Source organism: Micromesistius poutassou (genome assembly GCF_964030765.1).
Source record: "Micromesistius poutassou genome assembly, chromosome: 5".
Taxonomy (NCBI): domain Eukaryota; kingdom Metazoa; phylum Chordata; class Actinopteri; order Gadiformes; family Gadidae; genus Micromesistius; species Micromesistius poutassou.
Genome location: NC_140275.1, coordinates 17729241 through 17754240, shown reverse-complemented (window position 1 = coordinate 17754240; position 25000 = coordinate 17729241). Strand labels below are relative to the sequence as shown.

The window sequence follows — 25000 nt, the reverse complement described above, 5'->3', positions numbered from 1 at the left end:
ATAAATACCCTTAATACCCTTCTTCCAGGATTGCCATTCATTCTGTCACTGAGACAACTGTAATTCCCACATTATCACCTAATACCGTGGACTCTCACCCATTCCTGGACAATTGTTGCAGTGTGGCTGGGCCTGCTGAAAGAGGCCACTGACATCAGTGCATAGCGTAGCCATGAAGGGGTGAGCTTGGTCTGCAACAATGCGTAGGTTGGTGGTACGTGTTAAAGGAACCACGACCCGAGGTTTCCCAGCAGAACATCACACCGTCTCCGACAACCTGCCTACTTCCCACCAGTTCTGACACTCACATGGCCGTTGTAGGTGCTGTGGACCGGTCTGCGGCTACTCTGCTCCAAATGCAGCACACTGCGATGAGCGGTATGTACTGACACCTTGTTTACGTTTTTCAGTTATTTGTGCCACAGAAGCTGTCCTGTGGTGTCGCCCAGACGGGCTAGCCTTCACTGCCACGCAGGGCCGATGAGCCTTCAGTGCCCATGAACCTGTCCCTTGCCTTGTTTGGACTACTTGTGGTAGTTACTGACTGCTGTGTACCGGGACACCCCACAAGACCTGCTGTTTGGGAGATGTTCGACCCAGTCGTCCTGCCATCACAATTTCCTCCTGGTCAAAGTCGCTCAGATTCTTAGAGCCTGCCCATTTGTCCTGATTCAACTGATTAACTTCAAGAAGTGACTGGTCGATTGCTGCCTAATATATCCCGCCCGTTGACTGGTGTCATTGTGATGAGATGATCAGGGTTAATCACCTTATTCAGGGCTTTTCAGGTAGCAGCTCATATTTAATAAGCAAATTAAATATTGAACAAATCGCATTGATCTAATCAAAAATATATATATAATATATAAAATTATACTATAATAAGTTAGATTATAACATAATTAACATCGTCTTTAATTCACCATTAACTGTGTTAATGTAGAACTTAAAGCAATTATAAAATGTTAAATTAGATTTTGATTGTCATCGTGTATCATTGCACTTTCATTGCTAATTCAGTAATTCCTTAATAATCAACCTCCATTCACACCAGCAACACAAAATATGAATAAATGTCCAGTATAAGCTACGTAAAACCTGTAGAAGCTGGAAAAGGGTAATTTAAAAGGAACAATATTGAAATGTATTCATCACCCATCAATTGATTCCACACCAGTTAAAAAATCCAAACATTTATTGTCTACACTTTAAAACCATTTGTCATCTAGCATTAAGACCATTTAGTGTTCTCATTGAAAGATTGATCTTTTCCTTGTAAAACACATACAAAAAAAAGTTCATTTCTATCGCAAGTAAGTGATAAGAAAAAGAAAACTATACACTTTATACATATCAAACAAATGACCACCAAATTATAAAAAACATAACAAAAATAGCCTAGTCATGAAGTCAACAAAGTTAAGACTTTTGAGGCAGACTGTCTTCAAGTTGAAACAGTTTCCATGCGGCGCTATACGCCATTTCACCAAAAAAACGGACTCGGAATCCATCAGGTGTTCAAATGGATTTCTTATGAAAATATTATAGAAAAGAAAGAAATGGTCGACCTGTAATAGAATAGACCTGTTTTCGAGACACTAGTTTAAAAAAAAAAAAAGTTTATTTGGTAAACAAGCTAGATTAGTGAAAGGATTTAAATGACTCATTTAATTTATTTGACTACCATTTCCACAAATGAGATGTCATTTTTAATAATGAAATTCACAATATCTAACCAGGTTGTGTGTGAAGCTAAAAAGCGTTTTAAATCTGGGCTATGCTTGTGAGGCAGGTAAGACATTGTGTTTCAAAGGCAGGTTTTGGGCTCAATTCTGGATTTGTTAATTTTGTCTAAATAAAAATTTATATCGTAAATTATGAGTAATTAAGACGGAAGGATAAATACATCTTGAATTCAATCTATTTCCACCTGTACACATCTGGTAACCACATTTTAACTAGACATGGATACATACAGTTGCCATACTAGATTCATTAATGTTAAATGTCATTAAGGAGGCCAAAGTAGAATTTCAAGTCAGCACTCAAGAGGGCATTACATAAGAGATTGTATATGTTATACTATCAGACCAATCATGGTTGTTCTTCTCATACTATCTGACCAATCATGTCGTTTTTTTTCTGATGACTGAACGTAAACAAAAGAAATGGAAATGTTATTTGGAATGAATTTCAAGTGATCAAGTCAGACTAGCTAGGATGACTTAAGACGACAGTAGTTTAAACAGCATTTCAGAAATTAAAACAGAATTCTGTCTTGCCTCAAGGTCTTGCCTACCACTGGGCCATAAGATCAAAAACTGTTTTTCAGACAAACAAAAAGAAGTCATCCTTAAATAAAAAGTATCTGAAGATGTTTCTAAAATAAAGGAGTTTCTAATAAAGGAGAGTGGGTACAGTTGGAGTACAGTTAGTGAAGGATATATTTCCTTACAGGAAAATCCAACAGTGCAGCAAGGCCTATGTTAAGACATTCCACCCTGACATGGATCACTTGATATTTAAAGTGGCATCTCAAGGGCTAATCCAACAACGATACACAGTATGTGAGATGAGAGCGAAACACGGCATCATCAGCCCGCTTCCACATGGAGTGAAAGGCAAATAAGCCGTTCACAGAAAACAACACCAGCATGATAATTAGACGCCCAGCCCGCATTTAGGCCTGCACCACATACGGAACAAATGTGTGTCCGATGAGCACTATTCAGCAGCTTGAGGTCACATGGTCAGAATCAGGGTCAGTTGAGTGGAGGGGTCAGTGAGGTCGCCATCTGCACATTGTCCTTCTGGAAGGAAACCTAACATGTCTCATTTACGCTCATTATATTGAAATCTCTCTCTCTCTCTCTCTCTCTCTCTCTCTCTCTCTCTCTCTCTCTCTCTCTCTCTCTCTCTCTCTCTCTCTCTCTCTCTCTCTCTCTCTCTCTCTCTCTCTCTCTCTCTCTCTCTCTCCTCTCTCTCTCTCTCTCTCTCTCTCTCTCTCTCTTCTCTCTCTCATAACGCTTCATAGTTTAGTTTCACAGTTGAGATAAGAGATACCATAATGGACGTCGTGTCGCCCGCTGTATGCGTCACATTTGGTCCAGCAGGGTCTGTAGATTAGTCCTGGTACATTTCCACGTCGGCGGCAGAACACCCTAAAGTCATTCTCTCCCAAGTTTGAACCCGAAAAAAAGGATTCTAAAAACTCCTTGGACGGTCCATACAACCATACGCTTATTCCTGCGAGGCCGGAGATAGGAGTTCAAAAAAAAAAGGAAAAAAAAGGTCTCTCCTCCTGTTGAATTGCAGGAAAATTCCCCACAAAACATATTGGTGGGCTGGACCAAAGAAAAAAGATAAAAAGAAGAAATGAAGGTTTCTCGGTGTAAAACTCTAGTAGATAACTTCGTAGACGGTGGCCTTCTTGTCCCCTGAGCCAGTGACGATGTACTTGTCATCCACTGAGATGTCGCAGCTCAGCACCGACGAAGACTCCTTGGACTGCAGGGGAGAAAAACAAGGGTCAGTTAACAGGGGAAACCAGAGCAAGGGAAACACAGCAGATGAAGCTCTAAACACACGTAATAGAACTAGATAATAATGTTGATTCTCGTTCATCAAGCAACGGTGTAATCTTATTGAATGTGCTCTCAAAGGTCAGTGTGAAACTGGGTCGGGCTGGTTTGGCTTCAACGCCCAGCTCAACAGGAAAACAATGTGTGCTTCTGACCTGGAATATGCTGGCACCGTACGGCGTTCTCCATGCGTTCAGTAGGTTGTCTTTTCCAGTGCTCACGAACCATTTACCTGGCGACGCAAAATGTACAAAGGAAAACACAAGCACATCAAATTAACACCATGATTCGAACATCATACATACTTTTATGTTGTATGTCTTGCTATTGGGTCTAGAGCCTGTAATAAAGTTTATACATCGAGAGACAGAGACCAAGACAGAGACAGAAAAGAGAGAGCTGGAGACCAGGAGAGAGAGACAAAGACACACACACACACACACACACACAGCGAGAGAGCGAGAGCGAGCTGACAGGTGCTGACTCCTGCTGTTGACTCACCGCAGGAGGCTAACTGCAGGGAGAGGACGCAGCTCTCGTGCAGGTGCAGCTGGTACTTGTCAGGCTTAGTGACGTGAAGGACCTCCACGTTGCTGCTCTCCATGCCCACGGCCAGCCACTCTCCCGTGGGACAGTAGCCCAGAGAGAAGATCTGCACGGGGGGGAAAAAACACCCATACAGTGAGATGACCTACTTTACCACCGTCAGGTCATGGCATTCTGTTGGTGGAGGAATTCCTCTGCCGAGTTGACCTATGAGTTCTCACCTCATTTGTGTCTTTGCGTTCATGTCATGCCACCAGGTGTGGGTGTGATTAGCCGGTAAAAGCGCCTGGCACAGGGAAGGAATGATTTTCATAGTGACAATCACAAGTGGGCGTGTCCACCCAGATATATGAAGGATAGATGAGCAACGTTAGCTACAGTCCACTGGGTAGGCGGGTGGACTGATCTATCCAGCGTACATCTAGGTGTGACACGCCCAATTGTGATGACAGTATGAAAATCATTCCTTCCCTTCCTTCCTGTGCCAAACGGCTTGTACCAGCTACTCCCACCCACACCTGGTGGCCTGACATGAGCCCTTTGAGTACAATCTCGCCTCATCTGTGTCAGTGTGCTTTGTTGTCTTATTTGTGTTCACTCTACACAGGGTGCGCTCGCGGATTGTTCTTTAGGTCGAGTCTTGCCTCATTAGCGACTGCTAATCGCCACTGCCGATGAGGCAGCGGCCAGGGAGTGGCGGGGGGCTACCTGGGAGGTGAAGTCGTGCTGCTGGAGCTGCCGTCCCTCCCGCAGGTCCCAGGACCGGACCGTGTTGTCCAGGCCGCCGGTCCACAGCTTGGTGCCGTCGTTGGAGATGTCTATACAGCTGGCCCCGTCGTGTGGCCCTGGAACTGCCTGCATGCACCACAGAAGAGAACCATTGTTTAGATATACATATAGAGAAGGACATGATATATATACATATATACAATAGATACATAAATAAATAGGAGCTGTAAAAATGCCGACTCTTAACCTAGTCGACATTTATATAATTGCACATCCTTTTTAAACTGTATAACACTATGCTTTTTTTTCTACTTCAAACTAAATATATATTAATATAATATTGTTAATAATATTGTTAATCTAGTGGTTTAAGCCGTCGTACAAATCGTCAGACCAAGGAAACGGTGCTGTCCAAGCAGGCAGGGTGTTAGCATCTCAGTCGGGGTCCACGGGCGCCAGCAGGGGGGGGCACAGCCGGCTTAGAGTCTCACCCTGACCAGCGTCTGGTTGTGGAGGTCCCACACGGCGATGTTCCCGTCGCTGCAGCAGGAGAAGCACACCTTGGAGTCAGGGCTGATGGCCAGGGCGTAGCACGCAGCGCCGACGACGTCAGCTCCGCCTTGATCCGGGGAGTGGGCGTGGCCAGGTCCCAGATGACAGCGTGCTGGCCTCGCCGCCCACGATGAGCGTGCGGCCGTCGGGGAGGAGACGGCAGAGCGGATGTAGTTGTCCCGGTTCTATAGGAGCACAGGGGACCAACCAGATCTGTGTTACCCCTATGACACACAGTCAGGATTCCCTCTCTTTATAGCTCGTCATTGTCCAGCTGTTTTCCAGGACATCTCTGTGCTCGCGGAGGTTCATATTTCACGGTCAGCAGTGGCTGTCCTAACCTCTCAGTGATTACTTGGGAACCGACTGCAGTGAGGTGTGTTATAACCCTCCATGTACAAGCAGTCAACATCGGGAATATCCCAACAATTAAATTGCCTATTCATCCCAAATAAAACGTGCCCTAACCGGTCCTGAGACCAAGCAGTGAGGCCCACAAAGACGGGGCGCACAAAGACGGGGCGCACAAAGACAGGGCCCCTCGGAGCCCCGGGCCCCAATGCTGCTCTGCACCGGCTGTCACCATCGTGTATTTTGCCCAATCCCGAAGAAAGAGAGACACACCAATACAAACACGCGCGCGCACTGGGGATCTTTTTAAAGGCATCTCCTCACCAGACAGTCGAGCTGGGAGACGGGGCTCTTGTTGCCGGGGTGACTGATGTCCCAGACCTTGACGCAGCCCTTCCCGCCCGTGGTGTAGACGTGGCGCGTGGGGTTGCTGATGGTGACGGCGCACACCACCTCGCCGTGGTTCAGCGTGTTGATCTGACGGGCGTGGCGAGGGATGCCCGGCCCCACCAGGGCGTCGGGCGGGAACGGCACGGGCTGCATCTGGCCGTCGGCCGCCACATGGAAGGAGTACGCCCTGAGAGAGAGAGAGAGAGAGAGAGAGAGAGAGAGAGAGAGAGAGAGAGAGAGAGAGAGAGAGAGAGAGAGAGAGAGAGAGAGAGAGAGAGAGAGAGAGAGAGAATTGATGATAATGATTCTGAGAATTACTTCAGAATCATTACCTAACCATTTTGGAACTAATAAAAACAAACATAGTAAAAACATGAGGTCACAGACAAACACTCACGGTTTGCCTCCAGGGATGCCTGTCAGACTGGCGGTAGTCCAGCCCACCCGCATATGGAATGGGGGTCAAAGCCAACCTTAAAAACACAACATGTCCAGGTTCAAAAACACGTCTGTTGGCCTAAGACAAACGGTCGCCGTAACAGGATGGGAAGGCAAACATTGTCATTAGGGAAACAAATCAAACAGACTCACATACATAAACACACAGGCACTCGTTTGTTCTTGGGAGTTCGCCGAGTCTATTTAAACACGAGCGACAGTGCAAACATCGCGAGGAGCCGTCTAACACCTACGCCACAAATGGCCTCAATAACCGCAGTGCAGAGACGTTAAAAAATAGAAGAAGAAGAAGAAGAAGTGGAGTGCGGACACAGCCGTGACGCCATAGCAACCGAGGAAGCCTCGCCTGGGAGGGGGACAAACAGCCTAGTGCAGCACCACGGACAGACGCCGTGGAGCCTGAAGGCTCGTGGCGGGAGGCTGGAGCTTCTCAACAAGGCACACCTGCCTGCTGATCATCTCCAGCACCTGCAGCAGATTAGAGCTTGTTAGCAGTCCTTTAAGACATGCTGTTCCACCGCAGATGTGACTCAGCCAACCGCAGGCACCTGCCTGGGTCTATAGACTCAGAGTATATAGACTCAGAGTATATAGACACAGAGTCCACGCCCAAATATTTGACGATAATAGGTTATTTTGCCGGAAGCTAGTTTTAGACCAACACAGCCCAACAAACAGAGAAGGTAAAGTATTCATATTTATGACTAGTGTGTATTAATAATTGACAGATCAATTCAAATCTAGCAGATAAAAAAAGAAGAAGAAGAGACACACAATGTTGAGACCGTCAACAGGTTGTTGATCTCAGCGCCCTAGCACATGGTGGTTGCCAGGGGAAACCCCGGGGTGGGGCTCTCACCATGGGGGAGCGGCCGTACGCTGCGACGGCGGCGGCGGCGGCGGCGGCGCTCATCTGAGGCGACATGTTGTGCAGCCCGGCGGCGTAGGCGGCGGCGCCCGCCAGGTCCCCGTTCATCCCCGCCCCGTGGGGCAGCATACCGAACGCACCCGGGTACGGACCGGGCACGGCCATAGGGGTCCGCAGGCCCGCGGCTAGGGGGAGGGAGGGAGGAGGAGAGATGAGGGGGAGGGAGGGAGGAGAGATGAGGGGGAGGGAGGGAGGAGAGATGAGGTTAGTTACTCTTTGAACAGCATTGCATCAACAATCAACATCTACAAGACCTTTAATCATCGCAAAATTGCATTTATGTCAAATTGTTCATAAGGTGCCCATTTTGTGTCTGCTATTTTCCTTGAAATCCTACATAACCAATCAAGTGTTTCCCATTGAAATTTGTTGCATATTTCCTATAAGCACTACCAACGACGTTAGTTAGCAAATACGACAGGTTTAAAAATCAAGCATGAGCAAGGCTTACTTGGTGGGTGGGGCATTTCCATGGAGGGGGGTTTTGATAGGCCGGGCCGTAACCCAGGGGTGGAGCTTGGTCCGGGGGTGGAGTCTCCTCTAGGTGTGGGTGTGCTCGATTTTAACCCTGGCGTGCCGGCCTTGTCACGCTGACAGGACGAACAGTGGAAAAAATAAAAAATGATTGATGTATTAGTGATTAGTGACAGCTGAAGGTTCCCAACCCCACTCAAACAGTTTCTCTTGATAGGTCTTATATACGCTTTTTTACAGATATACAACATGATACACAACTTTTGACTGAGTAGATCTGCAAAGTACTCTTTTATTATTTACTATTTAGTCATTTGGCAGATGCTTTATCCAACATGACCTGAATTCAGTGTATTAAGATAGAAGTCATTGAAGGGCAGATATGGGTTAAGGATCTTGTCAAAGGATTCCTTAAGGTTAAACGACCCAGCCAATGTCCTGCATGGCTTAAATCCATGAAAAGGGATTCAAATAAGAATAAAAAGAGAGATGTTAGCAATTGCCCCACTAAGTTGGTCTCTTGGGCTGCATGATTATCACCAAAATGATAACCATTATTTTACTGATATTGCGATTATTCAGTTCTATTAACATATGATTGATTCTGTGGTAATAATAAGTAGTAACATTTATTATGTACCAGGTGCTCTAAATGGGCATAATTTCTGTTTTGATCTTTTTTTTCTTTTCTTTTTTAAATAAATTAATTTCGACCGTTCCAGATGAGCTATGACAAAAATAGGACTTTGATTAAAATGCAATAAATTGCACAGCCCTACTGGTGAGTATCTGCTGTTGATGTCTCCTGTTGATAGTCAGGTGCTCTCTTACCATGGCCATCTCTTTGGACTTGAGCGAGGACGAGCTGGCCGAGGAGGCCGTGGAGGCCGGGCTGCAGGGGTCTTTCTTGAGGACGCGTCCCTTATCCAGGCCGTTCTCCCTGGGGGAGGGCAGAGGGGTGCCCCGGGGTGACGACGGGTCCTGGGGGAGAGTGAATTGTTAATCTCCATCGTGTGTAAACTTCAAACCTGTCTGTCTGTGTTTTCTTTTTTAAATTTTTTTTTTTTTTCAACCATTGCAAATTAAAGTAAAACATACGAAGGTGCAGAAAATCAATGGGTAAAAAAAGATGTATCAGTTTGCACAGCATAAAAAGCTAACGAAAGAAGCCACGGTAGAATAGCACAGATAGTTAATAAAAAGGGGTAGACTAGCACGAAATGCTAATAGAGGATGTATAATAGCAAACAGGGCTAGTTAGGGATGCTCTGATCGATGGGCAGATATTCATTTTGAAGTGTTTGATCAGTGTACAATATAAAGGCCAATCAGAGGAGCCGAAGAGATGATGAAAACTCCCTAAAATCAATTCAACCGTCTGGAAGAAAAGCTACATGCAATGATGTGCAACAACGTTTAATAGCGCAAACCTCATTAAATAATCGAGAAGCCGTCACGTCAAAGAATACAGCGACTATGAAAGACAAGCCAAGTCAGTAAAGCAATCTATACTGTAGCAACTCATCATCCGTCACTCAACTGACAATTAGCAAGATATTTCTGACTTTGCAGCACATCAGCAAATGTTGTAGACGAAAAAGAGGAACAGGCTGACAGCCTTTCTTTCGTGCTGTTTTATATTCTACATATAGTCTACACTTGTAGTAGCCTAGGCCTAAATTTAGAAAGCCCCAGATTTGTTCCATCTATTGTAATACATTTTTTTTGTTCAGTCATTCAATTGTTTTTATTACCTCATGTAGCTTAGTGATTTATTATCTTTTAAAGAGGACGCATAGTGTTATGCACATTTAGCTTTTATTCCACAAAACATTTTCAAAACTGGTCTTTAGCCAGACATGGGTTGCATTGGTTTCAGTTTCATAAATTACATGACCTCAATAAGATATTGAAATAAGTTGCCTTCCAATAAATATCAGTCGACTCCTATACTTCCTCAGCTCTTATCAAATTACTCAATGCTGTTAACAATATTTACTTTCATTGCTATAAAAAGTAAATCAATAAATAATGCTGCACAATAAACAGAACAGTTTCAATGGAAGATCACCATTCCCACCCTGTTGTCGGCCCGAAAAAACCAAATTACGCCAGTACATAGAAGAGGTAGTCTAGCATGAAAGGCTAATAAAAGATGTGTAATATCATAAAGGCTTAAAAAAAAAGAAAAGAAGTGGAGGACTAGCATAGAGAGCTAATAAAAAGATAAGGTAGAATTAAACGAAGTAGAATAGCACACTAAGCCATTTAAAGAGTTTGATTCACACAATAAAAAGAACAGGTAGAAGAGCACAAAGAGCGCATAGAAAGAAGAGGTAGAATAAAAGAACACAGCTACTAAAGAGGTAAAATCACACAAAGCAAATTTGCACCCTCTGAGCAAGCTCAGAGGGTGCAAAAAGAGCAACAAAGGAGAAGGAGGAGAGGTGGAGCAGCACACGTACCTCATTAGAGACATCCACCACCAGGTTATCGTCACTCTTGTCCCCGTCACTGTCCTGTGAAGGCAGACGGCCACTTAGCACCACCAACACATTTCACATTCCACTTCAAACGCTCCGGCTCACCCGGCCGTTTACCCCAAAGCTTAGCATCAGCGCATTAGCTCGGAAAAAAGCAAACACGATATCGCCGAAACGTCCTGTGATGGTTTGTGTTATGACCTACTCACTCGACTAATGTGATATTTTTTTGGGCTTTTTAACGGACCCACGTCCACACACAAACACACACTTTGTTTCCAAAGTGTGTCCGAGGTTGATGACTACAGATGGTAGTTGACCAAAATTCTCCATTTGAAATATAATTAAATAAAGCTTGCCTTCCATTTGGCTAAAACTGCATGTGAAAACTAGTCCACCCCCACACACACACACACACAAAAAATGGCTGGTGTCTCACATAGTGGCTGGAGTCCTTGTCCTCTACTTTGCGTTTCTTGGAGTCGTTGAGGAAGTCCGGCCCGTTGCGCCGCTTGTCAGAGTTCCTCAGACTTTCAGGCAGCATGGCGTTACTCTGGAAACACAGAAAAAAATATATATACACTGAATAAACAAACAACCTCTACTACCTCTACTCGTCGACACTATTCAGACGTTTAGACACCTTTCTCCTGGGGGACTTTCAGTGACCTTTTTTCCTAAAATAACGTGAATGAGCAGGTAGGGCTGCTCAAGTCTTGCGGACATGGAATGAGGGAGCGGTTTTTAATCTAGCAACCATCAACTATCCTAATCACTAGACCGGCCTGCCCTGTGGAAGCAGAGCCCTCATTGTGCATGCGTTGCACGCGAGAGGGAAGGCTTCGGCCCATTAAGCACTCAATGCAAAGCCGTAGTGCTCCGCGTGGAGCAGGTTATAAAAACACGCTATCACTCCCTCCTGGGTTAATGGCACACAGCAGCACTGGCACTAGGAGCACCCACACTCAACCACTGCACACTGTCTCCCTCCCTTGACCTCTGTCTCGTACACACACACACCATAAGTTGATGACTACATGGAGTGGCTCTCAGACCCTCTCCTGGGTCCGACGAGCAGAAAAATCTGCAGTTTGTGCGCATGGATGCGTGTGTGTGCGTGTGTGTCTACCCACACATTGTGTAATTGACTGTGAAAGCCGCTGTGTGCAAGTAAGTGTGTAACAGACCGTGTGTTTGTGCGCTCGTTACTTGCGCATCACCCAACCCCCTTGCGCGTCACAGGACTGACAACACACACACACACCAACGGATTCTATTGTTAGTGGATTAGAGCTTCATTTTGAGTCCATTATAGTCTTTGCCTGTCAATGAAATGCACACACACACACACACACACACACACACACACACACACACACACACACACACACACACACACACACACACACACACACACACACACACACACACACACACACACACACACACACACACACACACAAAATATGTGGTGGACTAGCTGAACGGGGAAGAAGCCGGAGGAGGTGCAGATGAAAAGAGGTGAGAGATTAGAGGACAGAAAGGATGGAGAGATGCTGTCAGAGAGGAGAGCAGAAGAATAAGAAGGGCTGGCAGGGGACGGGACATTCTGCATTCTTCTCAATAGTTCCTTCCTTCACGCCCCCCCCCTCATTGAAAAGGTTTTAGTGAACAGAGCAGAGGAGCACTGACCTGTACGACGTAAGCCTCCCCCTGCACCCCCGAGCAGCCCACCCATCCCCCACCTCTTGTCTCTTTAAGCACACACACACACACACACACACACACACACACACACACACACACACACACACACACACACACACACACACACACACACACACACACACACACACACACACACACACACACACACACACACACACACACACACAGTGTCATATGACCCTGCCAGCTTAGACACACACAGACCCTTCCCCTTCCCAAGCCCCCACCGCCTCTCTCCCTCAGTGGCGGGGATATTAAACACAATGAGTCTTTAAGCACATGGATCAGGGGTGGCAGGAGAGGGGGTGTGTGCGTGTGTGTGTGTTCAGTATGTGTGTGTGTATATGTGTGTGTGTGTGTGTGTGCACAGGCTCCTGCGCGTGTGTGTGCACGGGCGCCTGCGCATGTGTGTGGTTAATCTGCTCACTGAGGTGTTAAATAGGCACAACAATGTGGGCTGGAGGAGAGAAAGAGAGTGAGAGAGAGAGAGAGGGGACGTGTTTGTGGCGGTGCTGGAGCATGTGTGACTGTGTGATAGCGAGAATGTGTGGTGTAGTGGGTACATGCTACAAGACTCATTTTGAGGACAGAGGAAGGAGGCAAGGCTAACACATAACAACAGATCTGGGGCAGAAGTACCCAGTGGACAGGCTCAAACCACCCACACACGCACGCACATACAGCAAACCAGAACAGAATCTCATCCATACAGGCTAGGGATGGACTGCTCTCGGTCTGTTCATATTGGAGAAACCCAACTGTACTTGGATTGCTTTCTTTCCAGTGTGTCACCCAGTTAGTTTACCACACTTAGCGGACACACACACACGTAATTTGACTAAAATAAGTACATATTGTGAGGTATAAATCCCCTGCACACCTCTGCCGAGGTTGGGTACTGTGGTCTGCTGCCCTCATGGGCCCCTCGTACTCAACTGGCCAAGCTGCTGTGTTCAGGTGCATGAATATGATGAAACTTAGAACCAGGAGGGTACTCACTGTGCCCGGCTCGCGGTCTGTCGTCACGGGAGACACACACACACGTTCAGGTTGTCAAGTTGTCAGTTGCCCAGAGGAGGAAAAAATAAAATAAAAATGAAATAAAAAAAATCCCGCCAACCAAAAAAAGATTAATCATAAAAAAAAGAAGGAGAAATAATTAGAATTCCAAACCACAGGACATGTTTCAGTATATTTATTAACATAAAAAAATGTATGAACAGCAAACATTACAGATTAGACAAAAAATAATCTGTTGGAATTCTCCAGAACCGTCTCTTCTGAGATAGGGTTGGCTAGGATGGGCTAGGTGTGGGGGGTGGGGGAGATGGGTGGGTGGGGATGGGGTGGTTCCCGGGGTGGCTACCGCAGATAGCCCCTGCGTTGCGAGGCGGGTGCGCTTTGCTCACCTCGGAGGTGGTCGGCCCCGCTGGGGTGGGGGTGAGGCTCGGAGGGGTGGGGCTTCTTATCGCCGCCTTCCTTCCCCGCCAGGTGGTGGGTGGGCATGGCTCCCAGGGCCCCCGACAGCGCCAGCAGGCCCGCCGAGCCCCCCAGCTGAGAGGGATGCAGCCCGGCCGGGTGGGGCGTGAGGGGCACGGGGGCGCCGGCGCCGGCCGCGGCGTGTGCGTGGGAGAGGTGCTGCTGTGGAGGAAGAGGAGGGGAGAGAGTTAGTCGGATTAGAGCAGTCGCTCACCGGCATGACCGTCGGGGGTCGATTTGTATTATTTACTCTGCTCCGCCACCACCTCTACTATAATATTACAATGAGGTGAGGATTGGGCATCTTGTTAAGGGATGCCTACAGGTAGATTAGGGACAACCCAGTCACCTTTCACTTCGTCCATAGCTCCATTATCCTGCCCCATTTGACTTGTATTGATTGTTTAGAATAGGGTTAAACTAACGTTTAAGGTACACTTTGAATGACTGAAAACCAACCCATCAAAAACCTCAGCCATCAACCCAGTCCAATGAAGTATTCTGTGTGTATTTATGTTTGCCAAGTCTTGTGGCTTGATTGATCATTTAATAGGCATGCAGATATTGGACAGTAAAATGGTCCCATCATAGAACATTAACAAACATTTGCCCTCATACAACACTAAAGACATGTGATAAGGGTGCATCTGTAGAGCACAATATTGGTTTAAAAAAAGAGCGGTGTGAGTTTATAGGGCTCCTCACCGGCCCCACACACATACAAAGGTAGTTTGACCTCAAGACTTTGTAGATTTACTTTAGAACCTGATATATGAGCAGGCTCTCATAACCCCAAAATGAGCATGCACAACCACACACACACACACACACGCAAGCACTGCGCTGCAGGTCTCAACAGATGGAGAAGTTCCTTATGTGCACTAGTTTACAACACCTACAAAAAGCCGCTGTGCTCCAGATAGAGGACAGTGGACATATCCGCCCCCAGAGACACACATCCCCCCCACCCCGCCACCTCCCCGCCCCGCCCCCCCTCTGGGGTCAAACACTAAACAATACTGACAGCTGGGATCACAGCCCAGAACCCAAGGATGGGGTGGAAATGGTGGGAGGGAGCGGAGGGGGGTGAGAGAGCAAGAAGGGGTTAGGGGGAGGGGTAGCCGTTGCCTGTAGCTCTAGGCATCAAGCAGAGTGGAGAGAGACGCAAGGCAAGAGAGAGGAGGCAAAAGAGGACAAACGGGAATTTCTAAAAGTGGGGAAAGGGAACGGGTAAAATGAGAGGGGGAGAGAGAGAGCGAGAGGAAGAGGGAGTGAGAGAGAGAGAGAAAGAGAGGAAGCGGGAGAGTGGCAGAAGGCTGTGGCTGTGTGAGGGGTGCGCTTGGCTGGCAGCCCTGCTCACTCTTTCACACCAAATCAGGCGCTCGCCGGAGCGTGAAATGCCTTTGTGTTCCCAAACATCATTATTGCCTCTTCAGACAGCGGCCCGGGAACCCTGGCCCAGAGACACACCGCGGCCGGGGGGGAGAGAGGGAGGGCCGTTGGGGAAAGAGGGAGGGCCACTGAAGGTCAAACCGCCGTTTTATCTCACCTAATTGACTAACCTCTCTCTCTCCCCCTTTCCAGCCCTCACCCCCACATACACACACCAAACCAGGCTCTCGCTACACCCAGAGGCTCAACCCACGCTGTCAAGACTCGCTCTTGCGCAAACACATGCATAGCCACGCGCATACACACAGACACCATTTTCCCAGTTGGCTTGCCCACTAAACAATCAAACATAAAACACACACGTCACACTTGATCACACTGACAAGCATACCCAGAGCTTTGATATACAAGGCATGTACACATACACACACAACTGCATGCCTGTTCTGTTTCCAGAGATAATAGAAATGCATGCTCTGCTTCACACACACACACAAACTCAAGCGCACACCCTGTTGAGAGTAAATGGAGGGGAAGTATTGGTAGAGGCAAGGAGAGCCCTGGTGCGTCAGAGGGTGTTAGCATAGACTGTGTGTGTGTGTGTGTGTGTGTGTGTGTGTGTGTGTGTGTGTGTGTGTGTGTGTGTGTGTGTGTGTGTGTGTGTGTGTGTGTGTGTGTGTCTGTGTGTGTGTGTGTAGATGCAAGGGGCCAGCATGCTTCATTACACTCATTTAACTCACACAAATGGGGGTGAATGGCAGGCTGGCGTGGGAGACAGAAGGAGGGGTGGGTGCTAGGGAGGGAGGGGATGCCAGGATGCCCCCACCTCCCCGCACACCAACCAAACTCCCATACCCCCAACCACCACCCCTTAGCAAACACTCAAATCCTACAATTAAGACTCAAACAGCAACTGCCACACACACACACACACACACACACTGCAAAAAGCCATTTGACCATTTACCCTCCACCCGACCGCTGAACCCCCCCCCCCCAACCTCCACCCAAGATGTTTATATATATATATATGATTTAAAAAAAGCCATGTCCTCTGATACCTGAGTCCAATCTACAGTTTATTTTCTCGAATGTATATCGCTATATGGAATACTATGAGATGGGCTTCCTGGCAAATAAAGTAGAAGAGGGAGAACGCAAGGAATTCCATTAGACTAGCGAATGAGAAATATGCACAGGGTCAGGCTGCATCCAGGAATCAGGCGGGGCTGGGAACTGTAGCACTATTAGAAAACATAGCTGTGTGTGTATGTGTGTCTACCAACACCCTCTCTTCCAAACTCCATTCTCAAAGACATAACACATCAGTGGGCTCTAGCCACAACAGAGCAGTTGGGAAGGGGCCGCTTGTCTTTTAGACAAACATGGATGCGCCCACGCACACCAACACTTATCTGGCGACGCCTCTCACTATATGACTCCATGCCAGACAATCGATAGAGTGGTAGAGTGGTAACCAGAAGCCTTATTCAACTCTGGTTGTCTTGTCTCCAGGAGCGTCAGGTAGCATCATGTGCTGCCGAACTGACGTAGAAGTTGCCCAGCATTTCCCACAGATCGACAGCCACCGGACTGCAACTCTGATATTTGACGTGGATGCAGAGGAACAGCAAATGGAACATAATTGTAAACACGAAAGCCAGGTTTATGTTTGTTGGCTGAATTCTAAGGATCAAGGTGAAAAACCTGGGGTTTCAAAGTAAAAGCCCTTCTCCTCCTATGTATTTTTGATTTGATCTGACATGTATAACAGCAAGGGGGGCAGGATAGTCCTGGTTAAGGTGTTTCGATACCCAGCCGATGGTTCTGGGTTTGAGACCCAATGTTCACAGCCTACCTGTGAGCAGATATGAGGAGGATGCCTAACCCCTAACTGCTCATTAACATGCATCTCAATAGAATTGGTTTAGCTCAAGTTGCTTTGTACCACCACCTAGAAGTTAATACGTCAACCAAGTCGCACAACGAGACGCAGCAGACCAGCGCCGGAATGTGAAGAGGAGGAAGATGAGGAAATACACACCGTTGGGGGCAGGCCTGGGAGGCCACGCACGCCGATGACAGCGTTAAGCTCTGCCATCGTCACTTGCTTGGCTCGCTCCACAGCTTGGACCACCTGCTGCTGATGCTACACACACACACACACACACGCATCCATGCACACACACAGACATATACACGGAACAAAAAAAAAACAACACAAATATGCTGCTGATCAGAACGGGGTGATGAGCGGCTGCTGGTTAACGTGTCAAAATTGAGAGCTTTTCAATTAATAACTTTTAGTTATGCCCTGAGGTTGCACTATATACAATTATTGTGTGGAGAAATTGAGATTTTTTATTAATTCATGCTAGCAGCCAGGCTACATTTCACACTAATTCTTGTTTCCACGCATTAAAAAAAGATTCACAGCAACACCATGTCATGAGTGGAGGCTGGCAGAGAGAACGACACACAAGTATAAATGAATTATAAGCACACCCATCCAATGCGCGCACACAGACACCCGTCCACTTCGCACGCATAGCCGTCCACCACACGCAACCGTCCAACACACACACACACACACACACACATGACACACACATGACACACACATGACACACACATGACACACACTTACCTCCTGAGAGAGGAAGGGAATGACTTGGGCACAGATGGTGTTTAGTCTCTTTGCAATCTCAGTCTGAGGGAGAAAAACAGATAGAGGAAGAGCGAGATGGGGAGGAAGACGAACAGCGAGGGAGGAAGGGGGAGAGAGGCAGAAAAACAGAGGGAGAAAGCGTGAGGGGTTTATGTTTAATGCATGAATTACAGTCAATTCTCAGTATTATAAGCTGATACAGGAAATCTCATTTACAGTACATGAAGGCCTCAACACACAATGCAACCTTGACAAAAAAATCGACAAGAAACCCAAGAAACTGCACAGCCATCGTCTCAGCCACTCAGTCATCCAGATTATAATTAGAAATCCTTCTTTCTAAAACCTAACACTCACAGTTCGGGTTTCACTACATAGCCCGGTCTAACTCCCTCCCTCACTCTCTTCTTTGGGTTTCTCTTCCCATCAGTGCTTCAAAATAATCTCATCACTTCCTAATTTCATTTGCCCCTACTTGCCTCCTCTTATAGTATCCATGCCAACACATCCGCCTACACCCCCCCCCCACCAAACCCCGGAGGTGGCTACAATTGGCGGAAACTAGATAGCCCCTTGGTGGAGTCAAATCAGATAACAAGACTCGTATTACACATCATCCAATCAAATTGATACGAGGAGGGTCAGGGCAAAGAGGGAATCAAAGTCGTGAAACGTAATAATGGCTCTTCGGGCGGCAGCGCACTCAAGTACACACACACACACACACACACACACACACACACACACACACACACACACACACACACACACACACACACACACACACACACACACACACACACACACACACACACACGAGAGAGAAGTCAGAACCTCTGACAAACCTAGTGGGCCCATGATGTCCTTGGAGTGCATAATGATAGTTCTGATGTGTTCGATAGTCAAGTACCTTAAATAATGCAGAAAATTGGACCGCTTGAATAAAATGACTTGCATGTAACCTTTTGATATGTGTAGACCTATTGGCCAGAAGATGGCAAAATAAATTGGGTCAAATTAAATAATATGACTATCCTAGAAAATTGAGTTGGCATACCTTTTGCATCAATCTATTTTGTTTTAATTAGACAAATGGATCATCTAACTGATGCAAGTTTCATAGCGTTTATAGTGGACGCTAATTTGCAACACCGGTCTCCACACTGCGCCAACCAGCTCAATTCAGGAGCATCCTTTTAACTGAGAAAGATAATCTACGGTCAAACTCAGAAACCGATGTAAGCTCACCCTGTAAAACACTGCTAGGGGCATAGGTGGGGAGGCTTTGGCAAACTAAACCAAAGAATACCAAATCCAGACAAACCCAAACCTAGTGGGTTCATTAGAAGAGCAATTCCAGCTAAATCTTGTCCTATTGAGGACCATTCCAGAAATCCAGTTGTAAGCCTATAATTAGGCTTGTGGATTAGGATGTCTGAGAATAGTGTGACCCACTACCAAAGGGTCAGATCAGCTAAATGGACTTAGCTAACATGATAACAGAGCTAACAGGATACAAACAAACCGCAAATCCTTGAGGCTGTAACCCACGTTAGTGTGGTGAGAGCAGACTTGTGCTTTGGAAGTACATAAAACACACCACAAAAAGGTAGCCAATACTTGTAAAGTTCAGATATGGCTGGATTCATACAGACACAGAGCCGACATGGTCCTTCCACAACAGAAGTGTAGTAAATTGATGAAGGTCTCCATGATAAAAACACCATACACATCCATATTGCTCACAGGCTAAAGGTCCTGAAAAAATCCAATACAATTATCTGTATTGTACTCACTGACGGTGATTCATATGGACTTAGGAAAAAAAATAAAGAATGAACTAACAAATACTAGCACGCCTCACATTACACACAAGTGGTGTACACACACACTTTTTTTTGTAACCCTCCCTCCCAGCAGGAGGTGGGTGGTTGTCTGTATTCCCTATGCCCACCCCCACCACAGACAACAGAAGCTTGTTGCTCTGACAACTACAATTCCAAGCTAATGACCTCCCCTGGAGTTTTACTGTGTGTGTGTGTGTGTGTGTGTGTGTGTGTGTGTGTGTGTGTGTGTGTGTGTGTGTGTGTGTGTGTGTGTGTGTGTGTGTGTGTGAAAGAAGAGTAGAATTTGCACAGATAAAGAAAGACAAAGTACTTAGAATACAGACAAAGAGGGGGAGAGAGCGAGAGGGGGACAGTGTGAGAAAGAAGAAGAGTGCGAAGGAGGCCAGCACCTCCACCCTTCAGTGAGCCAGCCGGGCCGATCCACCTCCAATTTCCTGTAGTTTAACCGGTCGATCGCGAGGGTAATTACTGGTAAATGCTCTGAGCTCTGCTCCTGTGGGGAAATCTGTGTGTGGATGTGCGCGAGAGAAGTGCTTGCACGCCCACCGTCTTGTGTGGACACACCTGATATACTGTGCCAGTATGTTTTCTTACTCGGTGTGTACACATCTGAGATGTTTGACTTTCGAAAAGTGTGAGAAGGGGGTGTGTGTGTTCATGTTTGTGCGCCCATGTCTCCCTGCCTGACAGAGTCAGTCTTCTCTGCCGTCCCTCTTCTCCCGGCCGCTTCCTCGATAAAGGGCCTCTCTGCGATCGATTCCTCTGCCCTCCCTAGCCTTGCCCCTCTAATGTAATAAAGCAGGCCGCTCCCCCAGACAGCACCAATCAATCTATATAGCCATTCATCCTGCCTCGGGGCTCAGCCGGCCAGCCCTAACCAGGGAAATGGGAGACACAGGCCCATCGATCACACACACACACACACACACACACACACACACACACACACACACACACACACACACACACACACACACACACACACACACACACACACACACACACACACACACACACACACACACAATCGTAGAGTCAAAAGCACATGAAAAATCGGAGGCCAGACAGATCAAAACGAGGACGTGATTGAAGGAGAACAGGGACGAAGAGGGAGAGGCTGGGATTCAAAAGAATCAAAGAGTCACAGACCAGGAGGCCGGAGCCTACGCAGAACGTACCTGTTTGTGCATCTCTATGTTAAGCCCGTAGGACATCTCGTAGTACTGCAGAGAGAGGGACAGGTGGATTATTTGGGAGGGCAGTTGAAAAACACAAAACAGCAGAGGACTCAAGGAAGGGCAAATCTATTTAAAAATTGCTTCAGCAAACATGACCCCAACCCCAGCTTCCTGTGTAGGTGACATGCACGTTGATACATGACAAAGTGGATTACACAGGAGACTGAGTGAGGGGTCCTATCAACCATGTTATTCAAACATTGGATTTTACACTACAAATGTCAGGAAAGGGAGGATTGTCCCTCTCTCTGGGCTATAATTAGATCATCCATTTGTGTGTAAATGTGCTCCGTTTGTCATACAGTCAACGGTCATAGAGGCTGATAGATGTGACAAATGACCCAACGATCGATGGAAGGACATGTGACTCTCTGAACAGATCTGGTTTTATGGGCTACTTGGACTATTTAAGAGGCGCTGTGCTGAATGCTGCAGTGCACACTAAGATTACAAGAAAAAAACGAATAACTTTACAAGAGACTACGGCACCGGATCACTCCGTAAAATTAGCATAACTCTTCTTCTCCCATGAAGACAACTATGTGTATATTGGTTGTACGCAGGTGTGTATTGGTTGCTCGTGTGTATTGGTTGTGTGTGTGTGCGTGTGTGTGTGTTTCATGGAAGCAATGAGACTACAATAGCAGGTGACAGCTTGTTATGATTTAATTAGGTATTCAGCGTGGGCCAGGTTAGTATCTAAAGTAGTACTACGACTGGCACCGTATTCAGCTGTACCCCACATCTGAAACAAACGTACTATAAAAGAGTACTTTCTGCCAGATCCTGGCAGAAAGTTGCCAGGATCTAAAATTGAGTTCTCTTTGTGATGTTTTATTCATGTTCTTTCAACCCTTAATGTTTTGAATGTTTGGGATATTTCAGGCAATGATGCGATGCAACGACTACACAAAAGGAGTAGTTGATTGTGATGTTAACTTTAGACTTACCATGACATAGTGTCTCTGCATCTCTGTCTTCTCACTAGCAAGCTTCTCACACTCCAACTTCAAACTGAGAGAAGGTTACAGAAAGAGATCAACATCAATTTAAAAAGAAATAAGGACTCAGGTCAATGAAGAAGAAAGTCTTACTTGCATTCATCGCATAAACCAGTAAACCAATGTATACTATCCATACTGATATGTACATAACCATGTCAGACAAAATAATAATTGTATCCAATAAGAATTGTATTGAACATAAATGCTGCAGAATGTTTGGGTTCAGTCAGAATGTTTGTGCAGAAAAAGCTTGTCTTGTATTGATGAATGACTAAACTAACTAAATATAACACATCAATATGGTTATAAGGGGGAACACTTCCTGGGTATCAATGGTCTGCATCCATAGCTTTCGCACACACTCAGTAGCAACTACAGATGATTGGCTGGTAGCCTGGGGGGGGGGGGGGTACATAGCCAAACTTCCTATGAGAAGCTGGATTATCGTCATGTGTTGGGCAATTATTTTTTTACCATAACAGAGATGTGTGACCATGTCAGTCCATGTAAATGAACATCACAATGGATCAAATCAAATAAAGTACCCCAAGCTGGCCACACTCGCAAGCAGGCCCACAAACGACACAAGGCCACAGAAGGATTAATAGGTCCTGAAGAAGACATACAGGCCGTCAAACAGGCTCCCAAGAGGGCACAACCAGCAGAAGATTGCTACCGCAACTCATAATTACCAGCCGCCCAACAATGGTTGGGCATAGCCGCAGCAGGCATCGGGAATACATCTCACACATGCATTCAAATATTCAAAGCATGGTTAGCTGTGGATGAGCAGAGTGTATGAGAGTTTGCACAAGCCAATAGAAAAAACACTCCTCTCTCTCAATAAAGAGTGATTTATGAAAGACCCACACCACCCTGGCTTCTGCTCATTGCTGTGGCATGGACCTGCCACTGTGAGAGTCAAAAACTACTCATATGGTGTGTGTGTGTGTGTGTGTGTGTGTGTGTGTGTGTGTGTGTGTGTGTCTGTGTTACTCATGAGAACACAATTAGCTCATTTAGGCAAAGAGGTCAATGAGGCCAAGAAGAACTGTAATTATGCCAATTATGGTTTTATGTGCATTCATTTTTCTGTGTATTTACCTGTGGTACTGCGCCTGCAGAAACTGAAACTCCTCCTTGATCCGGTCCAGTGACTCAGGGATGGTGAACTTGAAGGGCTGCCCTGGAGGCTGGTGAGGCGTCTGACACACACACACACACACACACACACACACACACACACACACACACACACACACACACACACACACACACACACACACACACACACACACACACAAAATGGGTTCAGAAACATCCACAACATGTTTAATTATAAGGCCTCTGTTGCATCTACTTTGCTCTGTGGCTCACGCGAAATGTCAACAACTTTAATTAGAGGCGATTATTAAACTAACAACATAAGCCAACAACAATCAACCCCCACTCCATTGCCAAGTGCACTTGCATGCACTAATTATCAAGGGAGCGCATAATGTGAACATGTGATTGGGCTAAAGGCTGTAGACGTAGAAAAAAACAAACAGCTACGGTAAAACAAAGACTATATTATAAGACTAAGTCACAAAAGCATGATGCACGACATGGGAACACAAAAACTGCTTACAATATTGGAACAAAAATATATTACCGGGTGTCGGCCCTGGGGGAACATCTTTATCTCCGAGAGGATGTGCCCGTTTCTTGATATTACCCTTCTTACGGGATCAGAACAAGGATCAGGCTTGGTTCTAGATGAGGGGAGATCTATCCATCGTTATTGGATCAGCTTGGAATATGAACGAGCTTTACTTCAAAAACCAGAGTGACCCGGTGCTCCGTCCGACTTTGCCAGGCGTCCTAAATGAATCCCAACTCCCCCCCCCCCCAGCCCCCTTCTCCGGAGCTCGGCTCCTTTCTTTCACTTGCTCGCTCTTCGCGCTCCGGCGAGCGTACGGTCGTAAATCAACCGGAAAAACACGGGAAACGGGTCATTAGCTCGGAGGAGCATCAGCCAGGTGAGAACGGAACACAGAAGCAACCTTTAGTATAGCATATGTGTGGCTCGAGGCTGGCTTCGTGCTGGGTTCTCGTAAAGGATCCACGGTAATCCGAAAAAGTAGACAACAAAACAAACACCAAAAAAGCTGAAATCACCAGGCCCGGAAGCAGACTACATTGAGACCGCCACAAAGCGGTCAGAACATGGTCTCAGCGCACGAGAAACAAATCCACACAAGTTAATTGCTCTCAAGAGTTCCCACTTGACTCGTTGTGGTTGTCCGGTGGTTAAATGCTTGACCAAAAAAGCTTCCCAACTACCAAGCAAGTATGTTGAAAAACTCGCCGACCCAAAAGACGGTCCTTAAAAGACGGAAATGCAAGTTTTGACAACAACAAACCACGGTCGCGGCGGCAACAGTGCGTCCTCGAGCTCGGTTTTACCTCAATAGCAACTTTCTCACGCGGTGGTTTCGCTCTCCCCAGCTAACCAAAACGGAGAACCCGCCCACAAAACCAACATAGACCAATCATAGCCGCTGTTCCACGTGGGCTAATGATGCAATTTATAGCTTTGACCAATAGACATCCAGCATGTGTATTCCGATCTGTTGATCCGAGGAGCTAGACAGATTGTAGCCAATCAACGCGTCGCAACAGCTTACATTCGGGATGCAACGGGCGCGAAGTATGGGAAGAATGGTAAATCTCACATGTCAATCAAAGTAACGTGGGCGCAGGCAATGGTTTAACAAATGCGCGCGCATGTATACGCACGTTTGCACATGTGCGCGAATCTACACACCCTCTCACACAAATGCACACAGACCGAATGTGAATCTTCCTCACAAGTGCCACAACAAATAATCTCTCTCTCTCTCTCTCTCTCTCTCTCTCTTTCTCTCGTATTCGTATTCAAATTAAAGGCGCTGTGTTTGCATGGGAAACAAAAGTTTACAAAGCAAATGAATAATACAGGTACAATAAAGAAAAAAATTGTGATATCAATAATGAAATATTGATGCCGTTGACACACATTGAACATACTGGCTGTATTATTTAAGCATTTAAGCATTAATAAAAACTATATTTGGAATGTTTCAAAAAAATATGTAGACGATTGCATTTTAGTTTCTGTAAACTGATG

At 46.3% G+C, this 25000-nt stretch overlaps 1 pseudogene across 1 annotated transcript; it reads right to left on the bottom strand.

The window, feature by feature from the left end:
• Window positions 1-3344: 3344 nt before the first annotated feature.
• LOC311343675 (transducin-like enhancer protein 1) lies at window positions 3345-24289 on the bottom strand (annotated as a pseudogene). Its single transcript, XR_014684133.1, has 20 exons — window positions 23504-24289; window positions 22954-23054; window positions 21796-21859; window positions 20786-20830; window positions 17740-17802; window positions 17137-17241; window positions 13631-13862; window positions 13221-13237; window positions 10933-11046; window positions 10476-10529; window positions 8842-8991; window positions 7988-8126; window positions 7468-7661; window positions 6547-6622; window positions 6084-6336; window positions 5348-5593; window positions 4836-4982; window positions 4083-4233; window positions 3737-3813; window positions 3345-3507 (listed from the first exon to the last, which is right to left on the bottom strand). The product of XR_014684133.1 is annotated as a transducin-like enhancer protein 1 (transcript).
• Between the last annotated feature and the right edge of the window lie 711 nt (window positions 24290-25000).